We start from the raw sequence: 24304 nt of genomic DNA, 5'->3' as shown, positions 1-24304 counted from the left end.
ATCAGAGACAAAGGGCTTCCGGCCAACTCGAGAGCTTCAGCCATGGTGTGGAAGCTCAGCCCCTGGAAGCAGAGGCCTTGCACGCCCCGCTCACACCTGGGCTCCTTCTCTCATGCTCTCGGGCTTTCCTAGGGCAGACAGAGGGTGCCGGGGACCCTAAAGGAGCGTGTAGCCTCCCTGCATTGCATTTACTAACCGAGGGGCATCGCACTGGGACTCAAAATAGAATCCTTGCCAAGTGTGTCGTTTCCTTGTCAGACTTGCTGCAAACCGTACAATACTTTATTGTTCGCCTTGTCAGTTAGCCCAAAAGCATTCCGCATTGTTTACATAAGATGTTATCGGGGTTAAATATTGTTTTAGTTTCACAGGAATATGAATATTTAAGGTGGATCTTTTAAAGAAGTATTTCAAACACAACAATACACATATTTATAAGTGGCGAGGGTTCACTTTCAGGTCCAGGACCAAGGCCACCCCCCAGCACCCCGCCGTGGTCAGAGCCCACCAGGCCGCGCTCCGACGGCCGGCCCCCCAGCCCCAGCCCGGCCCCATGCAGCTCCCACGGAAGGAGTCTGCTTCTTTCACTCTGTCATTCCAGAGCGGCCCCCCTGGGCTCTGGGTTCCCTGCAATCTCATCAATGCAGAGGCAGCAAATATTTGGGGTCCTGTCTTTCAGCCACAAGGTGATTGCATTGGGCACGAGAGACCGAATGTGAATGAAACAGGAGCCCTGCCCTGCAAACCTCAGTCTGTGAATCAGATTTTGCCACCTGTGCTGTGCCCCTCGGGGAGCCAGCGCCCTGGGTGAGGCGGGAGGGCCTGCCTAGCAGGGGACGGGGACAGCGGCCCACAGGGTGCGTGCGGGCTGGGCCGTGTGCGCGGGGGGGTGGGGGGGTGTCTGCTCCTTACCCTCCCCTTCCTTTGTGCTGAAGTCATGACAGCAAGTGGTTAGAGAACCGAGTGACATCGGTATGTCGGAGGGGACACGGAGGATGTATGGAGCCCAGCTGCACGGCTGGTAAACATCTTCCGAGCAGAGATGATGCCCGGACCCATGACGGTGACAGCCCCCTGAGAGGGCAGGCTGTGTGTTCTGTGAACAGGAGTCCAAAGTGACTCCATTGTTTCTGGGACGGAAATTCAGAGCATGTCTTCAAGCCCTTAAAACTTACATAACTTCTTGAAATAGAAGTTGCCTATTACATATAAATATCTGTGCAGAGAACATTCTGGAAGGATACAAGGGAGAATGCTTCATCTAGGCAGTGAGTATGGCGATTGGGGGTTGGTAGGGAGACTCCCATTTTCCATGTAACACCTTCCTGCATGTTTGCTTTCTTTTTTAACAGAGCAGATGTTACTTGACCATTCCTGAGTCCTCGAGCACTCAGAAATATGACGCCATTAGATCTGGCCCTTCGATTCACTGCGAGGGGGCCCCCCTAGAACTCTTTCCTAGCCTCGAGATGAAAAGCCTGTCTTTTTTTTTTTTTTTTTCCTGCTTCTGCATTTAGCTTTGTCTTTGTTTGTTTTTCTTTGGTAATATTTCTATTGTAATGTTTGCATTTCTGTGGCTTCCTCAGGAATAGAGATTGAAACTAGAATCTTGCCAGGACTCCTTTTTATTTTTATAAGACATAGTTGACATATGACATCGTATTACTTACAGGTGTACAACATGATGACTCAATAGCCAGGACTCCTTTTTGAGCAGAGCCACTGTTTTCTTAGATGCTAATATATCTGTTAATAATTTCTGGAATTCCATTATAAGAAAAATTCAATCACAGAATAGATTAGGGATAATCTTTTTATTTACAAGAAGTTTGTTGTGTCTGTAGAGTCCCTCACAATGCTTAAGATAGCATGTCGTATGAATAATTTGTTATATTTCTGTTGCCCACAAACCCGCAGAGACTAACATGCTAACAAGTGGGCCAGATAGTCCTTATAGTAGAACATGAAGGCTCCTTTCTCTTCTCTAGTCCATATTAGAAAATATGTTATACTTTTTGTTTAGATACCAGGCACTGTCTACTCACAAACTTGCTAATGTTTTACATTTCTATCTGAATGTGATTTCTATGACTATATGCTTTCCAAGATTTTCACAGGGTATATATATATATATATATAAAAAACTATTAGCAATTAAACTTTTGCTTAATTTTAGTTACATGCTTGGCAGCATATAGGATGGATCCAGCCAGAAGTCTGCATATATTCTTTCCTTTGGCAGAGAAAAAGGAAGTGATTCTAACAATATGCATCTCTGTTTAAATGAACCAATACAAATTACCACAAGAGCACAAGAGCTGTATCTCGAATTTTTCCTTTTTTTTTTTTTTTTTTTTAGAAATAGGTTACAATTTCAAGAGACTGCCCCAACTAGCTCTAAAATTCATGCACGTGGGTTTCTTTTTTTGGGGCAGACTAGAGCTATCAGATGGGAAAGCCGTGCTGTCCACACAGCAGCCACCAGCTACCTCTGGTTATTTAAACTTAATTAAAACTAGATAACATTAAAATTTTAATTCCTCAGCTGGATGAGCCAATTTCAAGCACTCAGTAGCCACCTATGGCAGATGACCACTGTACAGACAGCACAGATCTATAACTTTCCATTATCATAGAAAGTTCTACTGGGCACCATTAGTCTAGAATAGACATATTTCATAAACAGTGGGAATGGAAATGTTTCTATGATAATGTCTAAAGTGTAATGAAGAATAAGATGCATTTTCATGCAGAGTCTTGTGCAGCAGAACATAACATACACATAAAAACTTTACAGCTTTCTTTGTACTGCTTGCACTCAGAGTGGAATCTCTGACTTTGTGGAACTCTATGTCTGGTGTGTTTTGCTTGGATTTCTTTTAGACAAAGAGAAGAAAGTGTGAGAAAAACACAGATGATTACGGTCACAGTGTTTCTCTGGTTTAATATTGACAGATCTGGTTCAGACGTGGGCACAGCATGGCCTTGGGTAGAGTTAGTATATTAACGGCCCTTTGCTGACATTGAAAGAAAAGTGACTTCAGAGAACAGTCTTGACATCCTACCTTTTTTCCCTTAGTACTCTTTGGATTTCTTACCCTACATTATCATTATTTATATATGTATCATTTATATATGACATGGTAAGCTTCAAAAGTGCTTAGACATACTACATGATAGGATTCTTTCCATAGATGTTCTAATGCCATTAATGCATAATCCTCCCCTTCCCTATAAATACAGAAACACTTGAGAGCTAAGTGAAGCACACGTAAAACAAATTACTACCTTACACCACTTACCAAAATTAACACAAAATAGATCAAAGCCCTTAGCATAAGAGCTAAAACTATAAAACCTTTAGAAGAAACATGGATGTAAACTGTATGACCCTGAAAGCACAGACAACAAGAGAACAAATGGGTAAATCAGACATCATCAAAATCAAAGATGTTTATGCTTCAAAGGGCACTATCAAAGTGAAAAGACCAACCCACAGGTGGGGGAACGTATTTGCAAATCACATACATGGTAAGAATTTACTGTCCAGAATATATAGAGTTCCTCAACTCAACAATAAAAAGACAAATAATTAGTAGTTGTAAGTGAGTAGATATTTCTCTAAAGAAGACATACAAATGGCCGATAGTACATGAAAAGATGCTCAACATCATTAGTTATTAGGTAAATGCAAATCAAAATCACAAGAAACCCCTTCACACCCATTAGGGTGGCTGACATAAAATATACAGACATCAAATGTCAGCAAGGATGTAGAGAAATTAAAACCCTTGTGCATTGCTGGTGAGAAAGTAAAAATGATGCAACCACTGTGGAAAACAGTGCGGCAGGTTCTTGAAATGTTAAACATAGAGATAGTGCTCTGACCTACCAATGCCACTAATAAATCTATGCCCAAGATAATTGAAAGTGTATATGCACACAAAAGCTTGTATTTGAGTGTTGATAGGAGTAATAGCATAACAGCCCCAAAGGGGAAACAACCCAAATATCTATCAACTGATAGATAACACAATATGGAATATTATTCAGCCATGAAAAGGAATGAAGTACTGATTCAAGCTAAAACATGGATGTACCTTATGAGAACTATGCCAGATGGAAGGAGCCCATCACCATGACTAATTGGTGTATGATTCCACTTACATGAAATGCCCGAAAGACGCGAATCCATAGTGACAGGAAGTAGGTGAGTGGTTGCCAGGAGCTGGGGACAGAAGGAACAGAGAATGAATCCCTACTGGTGTGGCATTTCCCTTGGGGGTGATGCATGTTCTGGAAGTAGATGGCGGTGATAGTCATACAACCTTGTGACTATCCAAATGCCACTGCATTGTACACTTTTAAAGGATGCCTTATGGGGTGCCTGGGTGGCTCAGTAGGTTAACTGTCCAACTCTTGGTTTTGACTCAAATCACAACCTCAAGTTTGTAAGATCAAGCCCCACATCAGGCTCCATGCTCAGCGCAGAGACTGCTTGGGATTCAGTCTCTCCTTCTGCTTCTCTTCTCTCTCTCTCTCTCTCTCTCAAATAAATAAATAAATAAATAAATAAATAAATAAATAAAATCTTTAAAAAATAAAAACTAAAAATAAAGGATGCATCTTATGGTATGTAAGTCTATATTATACTTCAATCAAATATTTTAAAATAAATGTATATTTATATAAACATAATTCTTGGGTTCTTTTTTTAACCTAAGAATAAGTCATTTTTTAAAAAGGATTTTATTTATTCATTCAAGAGAGAGAGAACGAGTTTGTGCACAAGCAGGGGGAGGTGCAAAAGGAGAGAGAATCCTCCAACAGGCTCCTCACTGAGCAGGGAGCCTGATGTGGGGCTCGATCCCAGGACCCTGACATCATGCCCTGAGCCAAAGGCAGATGTGTGACCCACTGAACCCCCCGGGCCCCTCTAAGAGTATATCATTTGTTTTCAGTGCCATGTGACCCAATCTTCTAGGGAAATGGAGAGGGAAAAACCTCTAAGCCCAAGTACAGGATGAAATGATCACACGATCAAGTCCATGATTTTACGTAGAACCATATGAAGGCATATCTTTCCGCTTTAGCTAAAAGTATAAATTAGAAGTCAAGTGTGTTATTTGTGAGCCAGAAAATCAATTATAAAACAATGAAAAGTTTAAAAGACTCAAGTAGTTAGCATCTTTTTTAGTCAAAATTGCATGTTATATAATCTTTCAACGGCTGTATAAAAAGAGCCCTGAATCACATAGCGTTCTCACACGTCTCCAAAGTTCTGCATAAATGGAATGATTCTGCATGCCCTGGCAAACTATTAAACACATTTATTTCCATTTATTTGTCACCATCTTTGCATCTGTATTTAAATACCCCCAAGTGACTGCTCCTCTGGGAAAGGGGAGGCGCAGTCCCTGCTGAGACCGCACATCTGGTGACTTCATTTCCTGGGTTATAGAAAATCCCCGCCTGGACAGACTGCCTGCAGGAAGGGTTTGCCACATGACAAATAAACAATAAAAATGCGGGCATAAAAAATAAACAATTCGACTAGCTTGCAAAACAAAACAACTGCTTGCAGAATTGACCTTAATTTGCTAACGCCTTCTGAATATTAGCCAGAGTTTCCAGGCCACCGTCTACACTGAATGTGAGGCTTTTCAGCCGGCACTCTGCCTTCATTTCATACCAAATGAAGAGTGAGGACAAGACAAATAAAACTTCAAACAAAACTCTTCCAAGGTCTTGTGAGCAATGTGTAACTAGGTAACGTAGCATATATAAGGATGAATCTTCCTATCGAGACAAGCAATCTTTCCAGGCTAAACATTTTATTTCAGGTAAACATTAGTGAATGTCGTACCATGCACAGGGTGTGCACAAGCAGCTAGAAATGAACCCCTTTCTCATGGTGCCAGTCACCCCAACCTGTCAATGATGGAGACTTTGCTTTTTCGTACACGCATGTGTTCCCTTCCACTTCTCATGGAGCTGCCCGTGGAGACGGCGGTGGCCGAGGGGCCGGGGACTATAGTGAGTAAGGTGGATGGACAGCAGGTGCACCTGGAAACCAAGGAAGATTCATTGGTGTTTACCTACTGATATTTTACTGACTCTGTCCTTAAAAATATGTTCTTGCCATTTCAGAGGAGATGTTTTAGAAAAAAATAAACTCAATTTTTCAAAACCAGACACGGAAAGGTTTCAACAAATTACTCTTTTGTTTAAATTAATTGCTACAGAATACAACACAGGCTGTATCTAAAGTCTGTAGATTTTTTTGCACAAGGAATCATGATCACAGTAATATCGTCCCATCTAAAGTGTTTTATTTTTTTATTTTTATTTTTTGCAAGCAGATTTTTAACACTAGGATATATTAAAACCAGTGAGGTTTTTCTAAACTGGTTTGTAATATCTCTCATTTTTCGAGTGCATATGAGGAAAGTACCAATATTCCTTTTTTTTCCAGGTGGGAGAACTGAGATTTGAAATGATGGGTGAAAAGCCCAAAGGCAATAGCTAAGTATCAGAGCAGGGATTCAGACCCCAGGTCTCCCTGTGGCAGAGCCAAATGTTTAAGCCCTCTGTGACACTGCTCTGGCCACAAGCAAACCTTGTGTTTCTCCTGGGTTTTCTCCTGCTGAACGGAATTTTGTTATGTTAAAGGCAACGGTGCTCACTCCACCACTTACTAGCGAAGGGATCTTGGGCATCAGCCTCCTCATGTGTAAAATGGGCAACAATAATGTGGAAATGATTATTTCTACCTTACGATTGTTGTCAAGATTAAATGAATTACCACAAGTGCCTTGCTCAGAACAGCACCTGGACCATCGGAAGCTTTCATTAAGAGATATTATTATGTACAAGAGGTTTTCTATGCCTACAGCTCATGGTCAGACTAAGTAGAATGCACAAATATTGAAATATTTGTGTCGTGCAGTGTAGTGTGAATAACACAAAGCCACGTAAGTATAGCCGGGGGCTGCTGTTTAAAACCTTGTTATCTGGCTAGACAGAGCAGAAACATATGAGATGACAAGTGACATAAAATATTTAAACAAATCTCCCCAATAAAAGAAATATCATGGTGGGATTGTCGGGAAAGAACATTATGGCGATGCCTTTAAGGAGAGCAGAGATTTAGGTGAGCTGATGGCAGGCAGTGCCAGGGAGGGGGATTGCGGAGGTCTGGGGGGTGCCTTCAGGCCCTCCTCCAGGAACCAAGGAAACCTTCCAGCAGCTAATGAGCACTGACTGCGTTGTACAAGCCCTAATCACATATGGGTCAGTGAGTCACCAGATTTTGGACCAAGTCTTGCGTTAGTCTGTGGCCAATTTTTGGCATAAACAATTTCCTTTTTTCTCGTTCCCAGACTTTAAAAGGTTTTGTCGTTGCTGGATTAGGTTTCTTTCTTCTTTTTCTTTGGTTTTCCTTCCTTCCTCCCTTCTTACTCTCTTTCATGGTGTGTGTGTGTGTGTGTGTGTGTGTGTGTGTGTGTATTTGGTGAGTCCACATGCCTGACATGCTAGCCATTGGACTGAGGGACACCTGCTATTTGGGTGGAGAGGGACAGACCCTGTCCCAGAGCTGGCTGAGAAAACTGAATATATGCCACGCAGAAAAGGAGTGCTAAGTTTTTGTCTGAGAACAACTATGTGTGAGTGACAAAGTTTTCCCAGTTTAAAGCGACACAAGAAAAAAAAAGATACAGTGAGATTTTTATAGAGTTATCCTTACTGACTTTCATGTTGGTCACATATTCGTATTCTAATTCACTGAATTTGTAATGATCTGTGGTACGAGGTGATTGTAAAATATATTTACAGAACAGGTCTACACAACTGGAAATTGGTTTCTCGTGTCTCCTCCACCACCACCATCTTTTCTTTAAATGTTTCTGAAATCCAAAAATAAATCAATAAATAAATAAAATAAAATAAATGTTTCTGAAATCCAAAGATCTGGGGACCACTGATAGTAGGTTGCAATGAATCTTTAAAAAAAGTATTGCTTAGAAAAGCCAGGCTGTGGGTTTTCATGAGGAGCAACTGTGCAAATGGTCATTCACTGGGTACACGGGGACTTCTTATCATAGAAGGCAGTTCTAGCCACATGACAGGATGTATTTTTAATTTTTTTAATTTTTATTTTGTTTAAAGATTTTATTTATTCATGAGAGACACAGAAAGAGAGAGGCAGAGACACAGGCAGAGGGAGAAGCAGGCTCCCTGCAGGGATCCCCATGCAGGACTCAATCCCAGGACCCTGGGATCACAACCTGAGCCAAAGGTAGACGCTCAACCAATGAGCCACCCAGGTGCCTCCGGGATGTATTGTTTAAATAATTATATTATAATTCACATCTCACTTTTCTTTGAAAAGTATTTCTTTAACTGCTTTACAAATTTTAGCAGATATAATAAATATGCATTTACTTTATACTGCATATTAATTCTTTGCATCAAAACACCAAGCTTTTTATATCTATACTAACTGAGCCTGCTTTCTAAATCTGCTACTTTTAAGCATCTTGTCGTGACCTGGTGTCTTAACCTCATGTTGATCATTTGAAATACAAAGAAAAAGCCCGGCTTGTATATCTGGCAAAATTGAAGGGAAAATGAGACATGTGCTTACAAAATGACGATGGACCCTGCAGAGATACTGCGGGTGACCAGAGGACAGAACAGGAAAAATGAATGGAACAGGGAATTCTGTGACACACCCGAGCACAGATGTACTTCCCTCTGTCCCGAGGCCCACACCTGACTTAATTTGACGCGTGCAGATTTCTGTAGCATTCACATTCTCTCGCTGTCGCAGGAAAGGTAATTTCATCTCATATTCCCTTCCTGTCTCTAGTTGACTTGACCAGCTTGCGGTAAACTCTCTGAGAGGCAGAGCAGAAGGGGGCTTCGGAGCCAACCAGGGCCATGCGGACCCCACACCCACAACCGGGATCACTTCTCTGACACTTGCCAGCCATGGGACTGGGGACAAGTCCCTACATTTCTGTGAACTCCATGTCCTCACTTTAAAAGGATCCCCATAATGCCTGTATTGAAGGATTTGATAAAATGAGAGCAATGTGAGGGCACAACAAGCATTAGCCCTAATGTCTCCACTCCAGGAGGCAGGACAAGTAGGATCCCTCTATTTTATTCTCTTGGATGCATGCAGTAAAATGCTTAGCACACATACTTCACTCAGTCCTTCATTCAACAATATTTACTGAAAACCCTTGACCTGGTGTGATGGGAGAAGCATGAGGAGGAGCTCAGCAAACCTGGTCCAGGCCACCGAACAGCCATGGGGCATAGGATACTGGATCCACTTGCCCAGGCCTTGACCTCCTCATCTTTAAAGTGGGGTTGTCGGATGAATAATTGTTTGAAGTACGAAGGGAGGGATGCAGGAAGGAAGGAACAAAAAGAAGAAGATAGAGGTGGAAGGAAGGAAACAACGCCAAGGTTGAAATAAATGCTTTTGGTGAACTGTGAGTCTTGATAAAACAAAAGCCACATGTTTTCTAATCCAGAATGTGACCACAGAGGAGAACCGTGTGCTTCTAAGTTACGTGTCATCATTCAAAATAAAGGAAAGAAAAGTCAGAACACATTTTTCTAAAGGGAGCAGTCGTGACGGTGCAAACCAACACCCTTTGGAAATCCAGTGGCCGCGTCCAGCACGGGAGCAAACCCACGGATGCAGCTGACCGTGTTCCCGACTGGCCTGAGCTGGGAGATGCAGCTGGCACATTGCAAATGCTGACAAAATGTCAATGACGGCAATGGTATTAGTAATTATAATATCAGTTACTTTGAGTATCATTAGCATCACTACACTGGCTGGGATGCAGCAGTGCTGTCATTCCGCTGGTGAATGCGTACACAGGGCGTTGTAGACTGCCGCTTTATACGTAATAAGATGCCGCTTGGGAATAAAGTCTGATGGGAGAATAATATTTATAGGAAGCTTAGAACTTCATGGGAGAGAAGTGGATTAAAAATGACTACCCATAAAGCAGAGAAATGAGTTAAAATCCTATAGAGTAAGGAGCAAGTCTGGTAGAGAAATCTGAAACAGAAGGATAGTGGGAAGATCTTGGGGGAGATGCTATGATGGTGCATGTTGTTTCTCTAATGTTGGGATTGATGGGGCAACCAAATCCATGTTCAGGAAAAATCAGCATGGAAGTGGGTTTTAAGTAACCCCTAGTACGTGGAGGTGCATGGTGTCATTTTCCGGTGGCTGCACCTAGTGGCCTGGGGAGCAGGTGGGAGACTGGCCTTCAGATCGCCGTGTTCTTGGCTGTGAGACTGTGGAGGAAGAATCAGATCACCGTGAGACTCTAGGCCCAGGAAAGGCACTGTGTGTTGCACACCAGGGGCCTCCTACCGTGTGCCGTGTCCCCTACTCCTGGCAGGGTTCCGGGTCCTGTACTCATATAGGAACGTCTGGAACATTAACCCACAGCTGCGCCCGAGCCTCACTGCAGCGATCACAGAAGACAGAAACGCACCGCCAGCTCTGCTTCCCTGCAGAGCCCTGGGACGGCATGTCTAGGCCCCGTCCAGTTCCCCCAAAGACTTCTTCTCTGTGATCCTTGAAAAAGGAAGTTTATGGGTATGGGCCATGCCATTCCTCACCACTCTAATCCTGGAGCACCCAGAGGTGCTGGACAAAGTGTCCAGGGAACTATGGATGCATGTCTGGTCATGGGATGAAGACATCTTGGAACCCCGGAGCATCCTGGCTGCTATAGAGAAGGCTGGCATGTCTACAGAACAAGCCCAGACTCTTCTGGAAAAGATCTCAACACCAAAGGTGGAGAACAAGCTCAAGGAGACCACTGCAGCAGCCAGCAAATATGGAGCCTTTGAGTTGCCCGTCACTGTGGCCCATCTGTTTGGCCAACCCACATGCTGGCTGGCTCTGAGCGGATGGGATTGCTGTCCCCACCCACCGCCCCACCCCCCACCCCACCCCACCCCCGCTGGTAGGGAAGCGGATGGGCCCTGTGCCTCCAGCCATAAATGCCAGATTCTAAGGGTGGCCAGGGGAAACAAATCTATTGGAGAAAGAAAGCAGACCATCTGCTTACCCTTCTTCCACTGTGCGACACAAGGACTCTGGGTTCCCTGACTGGCAGAGGCTCCTCTGTGGCCCTGGGGGGTGTGGGGAGGGGGCTGCACGGTGCACCACCTGCCTTTAGTCTCATGGCTGCTATTACTTCCACACGTCGCAGTTGCCTTTTGAGAACCCCAAACTCTGCTTTCCTCAGAAGAGACCTAATGCCATTAGGCATTAAACACACACACACACACACACACACACACACACACACACACACAATTAAACTCCAATTCGAGAAAGCTTTGCAACTGAGCTCTCTAGCTGGGTTACCTGTACGTGCAAAGAGAAGAATACGGAATAATTTAGGAGATATCTTGCTCTTTAAGAGGAAAACATTTCTGCAAACAAACCACAGGAGACTCTCAACCATAGGAACCAAACTGAGGGTTGCTGGAGGGGAGGAGGATGGGGAGATGGGGTGACGGGGTGACTGAGGGATGCGCATCGAGGAGGGCACGTGATATAATGAGCACTGGGTGTTATATAAGACTGATGAGTCACTAAATTCTACCCCTGAAACTAATAATATACTATATGTGAGCTAAATTAAATTTAAATTAAAAAAAAAGTTTTTTAAAAAGAAAAGAAGTATTTCTGGAAAAGAATCATGGAATTAAATTGCATAGGCTTTATTTAAGAATCCGAATCACTTTACATGCCAAATTATAAAACTAATATTAGCCTTGGCTCAACACATTTTTACCAATATACACAATTGAGCACAAAATAATTTTACGTGAGAAGTAGAAAAGCAACAAAAACAATGGTACTTCCCAGACATGGTTTAGAGCTCACTTTTCAGCCCATGTCAAGTATAGTTTAAGAAAAATGAAAAAGCTTAGAACAGAAAAATAATTAAACCCAGCACGTAGGCCCAGGGACCTGTGGGATCTGGGCGCCTCCATAAACTGCTCTGGATCTAATTTTCCACATTTTCAGTGAGGAGATTGGACAAACTCACCTTGAGGGAAAGTCTTCTCAGACATGACTGTTTCATGATCTGTCCAGTGGGTAAAAAGTACTGCCAGCTGGAAACTGTCTACAGAGACCCATGAATGAGGCTATGGGTTGTGCCATGCTCACCCTTAATATTCTTTTCTTCATGTGGGGAGTGGCTTGGTGCCTTTGGGGCCACATTGCCACAGAGTGGAAGCCACCTAACTGAGATCTTAGTGAAGCATGCTTTCACTCCTTGAGAGACAAGTAAAGCACCACGTCCTGGCCCCCAGCAAGTGATGGTCTGGCCCTGAAGACTGGGCAGGCCCTCAACTGCACTGATCCCACTTCATGCCGAGTGAGAATCAACCGAGAGATTTAGGATGTCTCCGCACTTCCGTCCCTTGTGTGGCATTTGTCATGTGTCACGAAGCTCACCTCTGTCAGGAAGCAACCCAGGAAACATGAATACCACCTGAGTATGTTAAAGATTTGTTTATTTGAAAGAGAGAGAGAGGGGTGGGGAGGGGCAGAGGGAGAGAGAGAGTCTCAAGCAGACTCCACACCGAGCATGGAGCCCGACGCTGGGCTCGATCCCAGGACCCTGAGATCATGACCTGAGCCAAAACCAAGAGCTGCACCCTCAACTGGCTGAGCTACCTCACCCCTCATCTTCTTTTTAAAATGCATTTTGGACATGTCCCAGAGAAGTTTCACCTGGACAGAACCACCCTAATAACAAGGTCTCACAACTGCTTTGGGATTCTGCTGTGGGTGTCATACGGGATTGCTCCTGGCCGTGAGAGGAGGGCCCTGGGCTCCCAGTGCCCCTTACCATAGCCAGCAGCTGGCACACTGGGCATCAGATCACGCCGCCTCCTCAGATGTCTGCATTCACAGTAATCTAAGCCTATCTGATTTCTTTTCATTTTTCTATAAGTAAACGAATGTTTTCCAAGACTTTAAGATGCGGTAATGAGAAGTAGAATCCGACTTCAAGGCAACAAATATCATGCCTTGCCAGAATGAGCAACCGAAGTGCAGACTTTGAACAATCCAAATTGTGCAACAATGTTGAAAAGAGAAACTTATTAAATACGTGGGCTTTTTTTTCATTGAAAAATCAAGTCAGAAAAACATAATAATCTAACTTTAAGTGTTTAAAGTCAAGAAGCATCTGTTATAGCCTTCCAGTTATTGTTACTAATTGTGATTTGGGCGAAGAATGAATACTCATCAAAGAAACAACACATATGATAGTTCAATTTCCTGCCATGTTTTAGAGATTTTTGTCTCTGGAGAGCTACCAATGAACCAGAAAATTATCAGAAACCAAAATGAGCATATCCTTTTTTTCAGAAAAAACATTTAATCTTGTAAAGTTGCTACTTCTTTCTAAATTATTTTATAAATCAGTATTCCAATAAATAGGTGAAAATTATTTTTAATGAGATAAAGTGATTCTAAAGGTCACATGGCAAAACAAATACATTAAACATTGCTCTACCAGGGACCCCTGGGTGGTGCAGTGGGTTAAGGGCCTGTCTTCAGCTCAGGTCATGATCCCGGGGTCCTGGGATTGAGTCCTGAGCCGAGCTCCCTGTTCAGTGGGGGACCTGCTTCTCTCTCTGCCTCTGCCTGGTGCTCCACCTTCTTATGCTCTCTCTTTGTCAAATAAATAAAATCTTTTAAAAAAAGAAAATTGCCCTACCAGATATTAAAACACATTACAAACCTCAGTAATTAAAACAATGATAAAGGTATATGATACACTTCAGTCAATGCAAGAGATTAGAAAGTCCAGAAATAGGGCCCAAACACACGAGAGAATTTTGCATCCCCTGAAATGACTATTTAAAAATGGTGTCAGAAAACATTGCTGTCAGAAAAAGTTGTACATGGATCAATATTTTATCTTGTACCCCAGTATAAATTCCAAATGAAAAAAGATTTAAATTTTTCCAAAATAAAGTCATAAAAATACTAGAAGAAATGTCAGGATCTTCTTATAAACCCAGCGAAGTAATGGCCTAACCATATTTCAAAATTCAGAAACCACAAAAGATAAGATTGATTCATTTAACTTTGTTTGAAGAGAAAACTTCTGCAACATGCCATAAACAAAGTAAAATGGCAAGGGGGAAAAATGGAAAAGAAATTTGCAGCTCCCACAAATCAACCAGAAAAATGGATTAATATCTTAATAGAAGAAGGGAGGTGGGCACACAGGATGTAAACATTGAATTCAGAGGGAAGGAAATAATAGTGACCCCTCAACATCTATCTGAGTGATACCCAGCCTCCCCACTGAGATACCATTTTTCATGTAAGAATTAAAAACAACAAGACTTTAAGGAAACAGGCACAGCCATACATTGCCGATGAAGAGCAGTCTGGAAACATCCATCAAAAGCAGAGAAATGTACACCCTGAATAGCTTTAAACAACCTGCGCTTGTGCCCATTCACTGTGGCACCGTCCCCAGATGCAAAGCCTAGAAACAACCTAAATGCCCACCAGCGTGGAAATGCCGAGATAAAGTTTGCTCTATCCAGGCACCTACCTCTCTGTGTTGCTATAAAAAAGAATGAGGTCTATGTTCTGAGTTGGAAGGGTCTCCAAGAGAGGTTATGAAAAGGATAAGAGTGCACAACTTTGGGTTGTAATAGAGGGAAGCACGTGTTCATATTTGCTTAGATCTGCATGCCTATCTGGAAGGATCCAGAAGGAAAACGGTAACTGCTCAGCTCTTTGGGGGTGACGGACAGTAATGGTGAGCAGACGGGAGGTGAGCTGTTCATATATGACTGTAGTTTCTTTCTTTCTTTCTTTCTTTCTTTCTTTCTTTCTTTCTTTCTTTCTTTCTTTCTTTCTTTCTTTCTTTCTTTCTTTCTTCCTTTCTTCCTTCCTTCCTTCCTTCCTTCCTTCCTTCCTTCCTTCCTTCCTTCCTTCCTTCCTTCCTTCCTTCCTTCTTTTCTTTCTTTTTTTTAACAATGTGAGTGCATAACTTTCTCAAAAACTAAGCAAACAGCTTAAAAGTCAGAAACCCGCTGGAGCAAAGTGTTTCTGGATGCTTCCATTTTCCCAAAAGAACTTCCCCAGTCTTTTTGATACTGCAAGTTAAAAATAATTTTCCTGGCATTTCTAGCATTACCTTATTGTCAGAGAGTATTTTTAGGTTTTCCCCCAGAGATGGTTCATCTGGCGTTGGGGTTCCACCCAGGGCTTGGATTTCTCTAGGATGCCGGGTTCAAGGTTGTCCCTGGAACATGCCTTGGGGCAGGAACACTGACACTGGGGGAAGTCAGTCCTCGGAGTGCCCAGGGTGAGAGGCAGAAAGAGGACTGTTGGCCCATAGGCTCCAGCATCTCCGGGCACGTGCTTCTGCTTCTGCCCTGCCCTTCTGAAGTGCTGAAGGAATGGGACATCTAAGGGGGGGTGCTCTGGAGACCCCCAGTCTCCGTCTGGAAGCCCAGGGCCTCTACCCTGCCTCTTCCAGATGTGCAGAGGTGTGGCACTTGCCTCTCTGTTGCATTCACTCCCCTGTTTCCCTTTGCCCCACTGTTCCCAAGCCCAACTCACTGTTTCTCAGCCATTCTTCCAAATTATTAGGTAATTGGAAGCTTGTCTGATAGTGAAGACTAGACACCCTTCTTTTTGTGCTGTAGTTTAAGGAAAAAAGTGTCTTTGAGAGAGGATAGAATGACATTGATGGAGAGAAGTCCTCCAAGAAAGCCTTGTCTAAACACACAGAGTGAGTCTCTGAGATGCCCAGCTACGTGATCATTTTAAAGACCTTCTTTCCCCCCGGGTAACGGTTTATTTTACAAATCTTACGAGTCAGCTTCATTAAGCACTCTAAAGGTGATAACTTGTAATTAATATTTTACAGTATGAGAGCCAGGACCCTATTTGCCTCAAATAATGATTGCTACCCAGAGATTTCATTAAAAGTACACCTTTTCATGCGCAAACACAGAATGACTCAGGGCTTGGTCCTTCCGGTCACAGGGCCACATGGGGGCTGCTGCGCTCAGCTTCATCTGGCTTTCTGTGAATGGAGGGCATGAGGACTTCTTAAGAGAAGCTTCATAGAAAAGGAAAAATATTTATAGGAATTTATTTCTGGGCTGCCCTTTCACAGTCCGAGTGGAGAGAGGAGGGGACGGGATGACCATGTCTTTTTTCTTATGTTGTTTCACATCTGAAGTAGAGGAAGAGCATTTCTAAGACATGGATCAGGTCTTTTTCTTCTACTGCTCCTTGATCATGGTTTCACATTAAAACCAACAAACACCACACAAAATATTTTTTAAGATTGTATTAATTTATTCATGAGAGACACAGAGAGAGGCAGAGACAGGCAGAGGGAGAAGCAGGCTCCATACAGGGAGCCTGATGCGGGACTTGATCCCAGGACCCCAGGATCACGACCTGAGACAAAGGCAGATGCTCAACCACTGAGCATCCCAGGCGTCCAAACGCACAAATATTTTCAGTGAGATTTTTTTTTTTTTTTGGCAGGGCATGGGGATCTTTATTTTCATTTCAGTTTTATTGAGGTATAAGTAGCAATAACATTGTACAATATTTAAACTGTACCTCGTGGTGATTTTAATATTAAGAAGTGATTTGTAAGAAAATAAACCTCTTTATTTTTTTTAAGTGATCATTAATACATATTGTTTTACTCAAGTACTAGTACAGCTCCCTCGTGCCTCACTGACCTAGAAATTACAAAATCATCGTTGATTATCAGATGCCCACTGGTCCTAGTTACCAAAAATACAGATGGTCATTGCTTTACTGCCATCACGCAGCTTGGATATCTAATTCACATCACTTTTAGAATGTCTTTTTTCACACCTGAGACTGATTCTCATTCATGATGGCTCTAAGGAAACAAGTCCTCTAAGACAGCTGTGAATTTTTATTGTCAATTACGCTTGTCACAAACTGCCCAGTGGTTTCGTTAGAGCACAGTCTTTTATAGAACTTCAAATACTGTGCATTAACTAAGCATGTCTGTCTATAGAAGACTCTATTTTACTACCTGGAGCTTCTGTTTAATTTTAAAAATAAACTTCTGTTATTGAAACAAAAATTTACTTTTTATAATTTCAGTAAAAAAAAAAAAACAAAAAACAAAAAATAAACGAAAAAAAAATTCAAGATCCAGGCCATCTGAGGAAAGCATATTCACTATGCCCAGAAATCTTAATTCCAGGTTGATTAAATGATGTGATATAAGACAGATGTTCAGATGGGAGCAAAATATTTGTATTCTGACCTCAAAAAGTGATCAGCTAAGTGCTTTATCTATTTTATTTAGTTAATTCTTGAACCAAATAATAAATAAGATACCATTTTTTCAAAATATTTTTAATTTATTTGACACAGAGAGAGAGAGAGCACAAGTAGTCAGAGTGGCAGAAACAGAGAAATAGGCCTTCGACCAAGCGGGGAGCCCAACATGAGGCTCGATTCCAGGACCCTGGGATCATGACCTGAGCTAAAGGCAGATGCTTACCTGACCCAGGCGCCCCTAAGATACATACCATTCTTATTTCCCCCCACAGATGAGCAAGCTGGGCTTACAGAGGCTAAGTGGCTCACATGGTGGAGGCAGGCTGCAGTGCTCTGCATCCAAAAATCCATGTGCTCAGCCACCAAAAAAAGCTATATATACGCATATATTTTAAGTATGTTTTGGTTGCCCGTATCTATAAGAACGGTTGTGTTAAAATTTAAATTTACTTTTTTCTGAAACTACTCCTAAAGCGATGTTTCCCTCCAACAGCTTACTGATTATTATTCGTTTCGGGAATACCAGGTCTTCTCCTTATACCAGGAAGGTGTTCTGTTCTGGTTTGTTTTCTGGGAAGATGTTTTCAATATATGTTTTAAACACATTAGAGACTCAGTTCCACAGTCCTTATTAAGCACCCACTGTGTAGCAGACAATGGGTTACAAACGTAAGCAAATCCCCAGCCACGTTCAGAAGTCCAGGTTCCTGCAGAAAGACCTGTTAGGACATGCTCAGAGGATGACAAGTTTCTGCGGGTGGGGGTGGGGGGGTAGAGGGGATGGGGGTGGGCGGAGGAGGGAGCTGAGACAGCCAGCTGCAAGGGGTCCTACCCAAGTGTGAAATGGGTCTCGGGCTTGCTTTCTCTCACAGCAGCACTGCATAAGAACCTATATCCTATGCACATGCATTATGGACAATTCTGGAACATTCATAGCCGTTAGAAAAAGAGGGAGGCCTGATGATAAACATCTGTCAGATATTTGACAAAAGGGCTGCTTATTTAAATAATGTACCTTACGACTAGTTTCACATTCGGGGGTTTTACTAACTCAAGAAAATGATGTAAATTATTGTAGGAGAGGATGAGCACTGGGTGTTATTCTATATGTTGACAAATTGAACACCAATAAAAAATAAATTTATAAAAAAATTACTGTAGGAGAATTACTGTCTATGCTTTCTTATTTTCTAGTTAATTGTTACTACACTTACCCCAATACAGGGAAAATGTGTGTGACATTAGTATTTCTGCATTTTCCAGGAGAGCAGCATTTTGTAGACCTCAAGAAATACTGTCGATTAGGTGAGATTTTGTCACTTAAAGGAAGTTATCCAAAAGTTTCATGTGCCTATAATAGATTGTTGCAATTCATGTAGTTGAAATTTAAGCAAATTAGCATCTGTGGTAGAAAAAAACTAATCACTAAAATGAAATTATGTCTATTCTTTAGGAAGCGAAACCTGAGAGTTCTTACATTTTTATTGAAACCAAAAACAAAATTCTGCACATGGCTTAGCTAAAGGAAAGCTGTTTACAAGACTTCCACAATGTGAAATAAAATTCTTCCTTTAGGGGCACCTGGGTGGCTCAGTGGTTGAGCGTCTGCCTTTGGCTCAGGGCTGATCCCAGGGTCTTAGGATTGAGTCCCGCATCAGGCTCCCCACAGGGAGCCTGCTTCTCCCTCTGCCTATGTCTTTGCCTCTCTCTGTGTGTCTCTCATGAATAAATAAATAAAACCTAAAAAAAAAAAATCTTCCTTTAGAGTATAAGACTGATAAGACTGCCCCATCAAGTGACCCTGCCATCAAGAGTATGGCCCTGTCGTTTACTTGAGTGGCCCTAGGCTGTGGGGAAGCGTGTTCTGTTGAGATAACCCAGAAAACCCCTGTGGAATGATGTGTAAAGTACATTATTTAATTTGCTAACGAGTCAATCCAATAGGGCACCGACCAGCCAAGATGGTCAATCGAACTTGACCAGTAAGTTGGTGCCATCTTGGATTTGTTTTTGTTACCTAAAAGGCAGGTGATTTAGTTTCTTATATTGTTCAAAAAGCATTTCATTGATAATCAATTCCAATGTTATTAAAATTTTTCCCAAATGCTAATAAAAGAGTTTTCTTATTTTGTAAAACTAGTTTACAGTTGCACATGAATACATGTTTTAATATGTGTATGTAACAAATAAATGAGCATAAAGGTCGCCTAATGTGGTATAAATTTGGTATTGACTTTCCCATAAGAATGAAAGAAAAGCATCCGAGGACAGGTATCTCTAGCTACGGTGGTTCATATGCGAAGTAGCATCTGTTAAAAGGCTCCTTCCCTAGAGACGTTGCCATTGGACAACGGTGTTTCCTTCTGCTCAGGCCCCTTGAGTGTCTAAAGGAATAAGTATGTGCGAATTTTAAATACTCCTGCAGTGCTGACTTATTAAAACCATTTTGGGCATAAATAACAGAACCAATTATATTGGTTATCTTGTGCTGTGTAACAAGTGACCCCAAATCCTGGTGGTTTAAAGCAGCACCGAGGAGGGGCTCCACATGTGTGGCTTCAAGAGGTGGCATTTCTGGGGGCCACCATCCAAGTACCCAGCACCCTGACTCTGGGAAGCATGAAAGCAGAAAAGGTGAGTGTGTTGGAAAGATTCAGGGCACATCCTGAAGTCCAGGGGCAAACATGTGCCTGGGGCTGGAGTTTGCCCTGACATGACAGTCAGTGGGGCAGGCAGCTGGGGAAGTTGTGGCCTTTGGTCGCCAGTCACCCAGGTGGCAGCTGCTGCACCTGCTCTGACTCTTGCCCTTGAAAACCAGCTGCTCCCGCCCTGAGCTCTCCCCGCCTGCGATGTGGCCCCTCTGCTCCTTCCAGCCCCCATGGCTCCCCTGCAGCTCCACAGGGTGCTGCAGAGCTGGAGTGCTGTGGCTCCCCAAGAAAAGCAGGTCCCAGAACCCTGGGAAGCAGCATCAGGCGTAAGGAGGCTATGCCCGGAGGCCTGGGGCCACCTTGGCTAGGGCAGGATGCCAGCACTCTGCTCCTCTCGGGGAGCTGTGTCTGGGGATATGGGTGTGAGATAATGTGCCCGTCTTGGGATGATTGTGTCTGAAATGGAACCGACGGAAGGAAAGAAGGCCAAAGGGAAGAACCTCAGGAAAAGAAAAACCCTCCAGATGGGCCAAGAGAGCCAGGGGTCATAGAACCCCAGGGGTACAGTGTCCATTCCGCTCTGTCACCTGGTGAACACCTATGGTCACAGCAGGGCTTGGGGTGACTTGACCACATATTCCCTGTGTGGGGAGAGTGAGCCCCCCAGGACACCCCCAGAACCAGGCTCGGGGGGTGGCTGTGTTCATCCATGAGGCCACCCCCAGCCCTGAGGGGCAGGCACCAGAGCTGTGCCTTCCCCCTGCCACCAGTGAGCCTCCTTCCCCCTCAATTGCTGCTTCCGAGAGAGTCCAGGAAACTTCCTGGGGATGAAAATCCTTTCACTTTTCACCAGCTGTGTTTGACCACTTTGTTTTGGGTTGTTCTGTTTTTCCCACGGAATTCAGGTCATTCACACACACTCACTGGTCTCTGCACGAACTGTGCCTTCCATCCTCTGCCTCCTTCGCCAGCATTTCTCCCTCTTCTAGAACAGGGCTTGTCCTCCACCTTCCTCCTCTGGCCCCACACCGTGCCACCTCCTGCCTCCTCTGCCTTCAGCATTTCCCATCCATCAGCCCCACTATCTCCCGATTCAGATCACACATAGGGAGCCCTAAATAAGTCAGTGAGGACTAGTACCTCTGAGTGAAATTCTGCACCTAAACACCAGCCACGAATTCATCCAGGTAGCTTGTGGAAGTGGCTAATAAGTGCTAAGGAAATAAAGAGCCAGTATCTGAGTAGGAAATTTGAAGCATTTCAGAATCATTAGTAATATTTCTCTTTGCCCGTTTGATGTCAGAAATAGTCATTACTAAAAGGCAGGAATTTAGAAAAGGAAATGTTTTTCATACACCAGTAAAAGTTTTAAAACCCTGGATTTGGGTGGTGGCCATAATTAGTTTGTAAGTATACCAGGAGGGACAAGCATAAATAGATGCATCCAACAGGAAACACTTTGGGTCTGACCACTGTTTTAGGAACTTTTACTGTTACTCATTTTGTGCTTACTGTTTCTTAGTAACTTCACTTGAAGAAATAGTCCATGGATGAAATGATGGTGGTGGTGATGGTGATGATGATGGTGATGATTGTGATAATGATGATGATGGTGGTGGTGACGAAGGTGATGATGTTGATGGCGGTGATGATGGTCATGATGATGATGGTGATGATTGTGGTGATGATGGTGGCGATGATGGTGGTGAATGTTATGATGGTGATGATGGTGATGATGATGGTTATGATGGTGGTGATGGTGACAGCTATGTCTTTATTGAGGACTTTGTGTGTACCAAATTCAGTTCTCATGTGTACTAGCTCTAATGTGCATTAACTCATTTATTCATAGCAGCTTTACAAGATTAGCCCTATTACCATCCTCCTCACTTCACCTATGAGGAAACTGAGGCAGAGCAGGAATATGTAACTTGCCTACCTTGCACAGTGGCAATGGCAGACATTGGAAGACCAAACCCGTGTCCCTAAATTGAGCCCCATTCTGCTGCTTCTCCAGCTGATCCCTCAGGATGAAGTAATTCTATTTCCTAATTATGGTACCTCTTCCTGGAGGGTCAGATCACATACACACAAGTGACGTGGGTGCTCAGGGTTCAACACTGGACTTCTTGAACCTCTATGCACTGTGTCATTTCTCTACACCTATTTTCTGCTGTGAGGTTTGCCCCTTGCCAGATAGCAGCCCACGTATTTAACTTTTTGGCACAGACAAGAAAACATAAATATTTTTGTCATGTCTTTAACATTGAAATAGCAGTGGTGGTGTTAGCAGAACTAGCGACTCTGAAGTACACTGGTAGGAAAATATTTGAAAGGGGGGAAAGTGCAAATCTTACAGAGCCCATGCACGGAGAGCACTTAGGCGCACTCACGTTATGCTGTTAGAAACCACACAACAAAATGCAAATACAGAACCCAAACCACACCTCTCCCTCTTTCCTAGATCCTTAGGTAGCTTAGCACTTAATATTTTCTAATGGTTTGCGTATCCATTTGAAGGGCAAGATCCATTTCAACACTTCTGTGTTCCTAACACCCAAACAGCATAAATAATAAAAGTGGAATTGACAACTAAATGCTAATGGGTCTTTTTGGAGCAAAATATTCATATTTAAGAAAGAGGGACTAGGACACTTTCTCAGGGTGTCTGGCACTGCTCCCCTAATCATAGATTCTTAAGTCAGTTCCGTCACTAGGTCTCTACTAGAAGCAGGAGGGCTTCATGGAAGGTTCCGTGGAAGATGGGCCGAAGGGGGCAAAGCTCTCCCATGGAGGCCCACCTAGGATAAGTGAGCAAGTAGCTGTGTGGGCCAGAATGAGAGGGATTGCCTGCAGTGTTGGGATGTTCCAGCAGGCCTCACAGGCCCCCTGTGGATAGTTTTGTTTCCTTAGAGAAATGTTCCCTACTTTTCCACTTATGATAAATGCTGAGCCCCTCTCTCTGAAACAAATAATCTTTTAAAATAAAAATATAAATAAACAAATAAAAATCTTACTTTCTAAATATTTTTATTTTAAAATTTATCTGATTAGATAAAACATTTTTCAAATTTTTAATATTTATTTTAAAGCAAAGGATGCTGGGGAAGTATAGTGAAGAGTCAACCCCTTTCTCTAGGTGGTATATTTGTGGTGATTTCTTTTGATCTTTGACTCTTACAAAATTTATTATTTAATTAATTATATTTTTAATTTTTAATTAATTAATTAATTATAATTTAGTTAATATATAGTATATTCTCATCAGGAAGAAAGACCAGAAAATGTTTGAAGCAAGATTTGTAATAGGTTTTAAAAACTCTTTTACATTTAATATATATTTTTAAAAAAAACAAAATTTTTTCAGAAGCATTCTTACAGGTAAGTTCTTTCAGCAATTTATTAATATATCCTAAAATTATATGGTGTTTCCAGAAAGTTCACAGTAAGCATTACAGATATGTCAAAGACTTACAAACTCCTAAAACTTATTAGATATTTGTAACTTGCTAGTTATATATATCATAGATAGATAGATAGATAGATAGATAGATAGATAGATAGATATGTCTTTATTTTGAAAGATGACCATCAAGTATATGGGTACTTTGGCAAGCACCTAAGTTTTCTTACATCAAGTAGAGTGTGAGCTTGGCCGATCTGGGAGTCAGCCTGGTACCTGCCTGCCCCGAGCGGCTGTTCTATCGCAGCCCTGTGTCAGCTGGCCTGCTGCTCCTTGCCCATGCTTGAAACCCAGGGTCCATAGGGGTTGCTCTTCCTTGCACCTTGAATTCCTGAGATACACCCTTTGCTTCATGACTATTTGTTGAAAGAATGAAAAAATGCATGTTTTTCTAGGAAAAGCCCTCCCCAGTGGTGGTGTTTAAGAACCAACCTCCTTGGTGTCTTCCTACTTCCTTGAATATTTGTTCATGTAAGCATACACACTGTAGTGGGCAGCAGTTTTGCCCATCCTGTTGCATATGCTCTTCCTGGAATTCTGTGTATCGCCTGGGACAGAAATAATCATTGACAGAATCTTGAATGAATGAATGAATGAATGAATGAATGGATTTACCCCACACAAATCTAAAACTGTCCCCAGCCTTGATCCCCATGTGTATTACTGTCTCTTTTGTTTTTGGCATCTTTATTAATGCCACTGATATCTCTCTGGTCATTATTAATATTTATCAGGCTTAAAAGTCTTCAAGGACACATCACGTGCTACGTGTGTTACTTTCAAGTTGCCTCTTGTTCGGGATCT

At 42.6% G+C, this 24304-nt stretch overlaps 1 protein-coding gene and 1 pseudogene across 2 annotated transcripts in view; both read left to right on the top strand.

Moving 5' to 3' along the window:
* Positions 1-24304, top strand: part of PDE10A (phosphodiesterase 10A) — a 590195-nt gene that overhangs the window by 190929 nt on the left and 374962 nt on the right. The window lies entirely within an intron of this gene.
* Positions 5941-11060, top strand: LOC140608594 (glutathione S-transferase kappa 1-like; annotated as a pseudogene).

Source organism: Canis lupus, chromosome 1, assembly GCF_048164855.1.
Source record: "Canis lupus baileyi chromosome 1, mCanLup2.hap1, whole genome shotgun sequence".
In the NCBI taxonomy this organism is placed as follows: domain Eukaryota; kingdom Metazoa; phylum Chordata; class Mammalia; order Carnivora; family Canidae; genus Canis; species Canis lupus.
This window is presented reverse-complemented; position numbering and strand designations above follow the sequence as displayed.